The sequence below is a fragment of the Aptenodytes forsteri genome, unplaced genomic scaffold (genome assembly GCF_000699145.1).
Source record: "Aptenodytes forsteri isolate BGI_AS27 unplaced genomic scaffold, ASM69914v1 Scaffold217, whole genome shotgun sequence".
NCBI lineage: Eukaryota > Metazoa > Chordata > Aves > Sphenisciformes > Spheniscidae > Aptenodytes > Aptenodytes forsteri.
The window spans coordinates 6,727,029-6,728,804 of record NW_008796222.1 but is presented as its reverse complement, the minus strand read 5'-3'; positions in this window follow the sequence as shown (position 1 = coordinate 6,728,804).

The following is a 1,776-nucleotide window of genomic DNA, read 5'->3' as shown; positions in this document are numbered from 1 at the left end:
TTGAGTCCCCATTCCTGGAGGTATTTAAAAGACGTGTAGATGCAGCGCTTAGGGACATGGTTTAGTGGGCCTGGTGGTGTTGGGTTGACGGTTGGACTCGATGATCTTAGAGGTCTTTTCCAACCTTAATGATTCTATGATTCTATGTTGTGTGAGCATTCCCTTTACGCTTCTCTTGTTACTGTGGTAACTGTCAGACTGCAATTAGTTGGAGATTACTAGCTGCTCATGATCAGTCCACCTGGCTTGTTTGATCTATGGTTGTGCTGGACTACCTGTCCACCTCAAAGAGTTTATTTTAGATTAGAAGGATATCTCCTGTTAAGGAAGAAATTTTATTTCTTATCTTTATAGTGAAGGACTACCAGCACCTTTCACCATGGGTGTAGATAAGATTGCGTAGAAATAAGAGAAGAGACAAAAGACCATGTCATGCTGGAGGAACAGTGAGACGCATTGAAGGAGGGTAGTAAGAGGCTCAAAATTAATTAATTAGCTCTCTCTTTTCTGTGCAGTTGTTTCCTCAGACTAACATGGAAGTAGGGTATTCCAACATTTAGGTATGACAATCATGGGTATTTCAGATTCTCAAGTGTGACATTTTAGGTGTGGCAAAGATAAACAACTAGGTAACAAAAATTTTTTTCTATCAGTAGAGTAGGAGAAATGTCTTAGACTTTCTTCACATAGACCAAATGGACCCAACAGACCTTGACTCTAATATAATCTCAGTTTGGGAGGAAATGTGCTGTACCCTAACTATGGCTCTTCAGGAAGATTTCATTTCCACAGCTTCTTTGCAGTCTGGTTGCTTAATAGACATTTTGTAGGTGGAATTAATTTTACTCAGTAAAATCCTTTAAATCTGTGTTATGCAGAATATTCTTTATATTGTATTATTTATATACAGCATATGAAGAATTAGCTGAAGATTTCTTGTTTGATAATTTCTACTCTGTATCCTTTTTCTTACTATGGCTATCTGCTTACATTTCCCTACAAAGAGCTGGACAAATACAATGGCCTGAGCAAACTTTTATTAAGCTATCAATAGTGTACATTTCGTGATCAGGGTTATTAACTTTTATTAAGATTGCATATTTTAGATATCAGCATGCCACAGTTTTATGGAAAACCTAGTGCACTGGTCTTTCTTGTCATTGTATGTTTCAGGCCATCTGAACATCTTTAAGGTTCACTTTTTTGTTATTCTTTTTAATCTGTACGGTAATTCATGGTAATGTTATGTATGGATCTCTGAGTGTTTTGAAAACTTGAAATCATTCTCTTCTATAAGTGAGGAAAGAGTGGATGTCTTGGTGTTACAGAACAATAAGCTAAGCCTTTAACTATCAGCCGATTAACATTAACATGCCCTTAACACTAATAAGAGTGCTGACTGAATTTTGTTAAAAATCCAGTTATTTGAACTGTGTATAAATTATGGGGACAGTGCGAAAGTGGTTGTAGTGATTTTACAAACCAGACTGGCATCTTACACTTGTTATCATTAAATACTTTTCCTGCTTTCAAATGTTCTTCATAGTTTGTATTTTTAACATGAATCTTCAAAATGTCCACTGAAATTTTACTCTGTAGAACACAATTCTTCAATCAATTAAATGAGTTAATTAAATTAAACATCTCATTTCAAGATGGGAAAATGGATGTGAGTGTTTTCTGCATTTTTGCTGTTTTCAGTGGCAATAAATATTTGAAAAGTATCCAGTTCAGGAATATGAGCAAGTTAATTCCAGAGTATACTCTACCCATGCT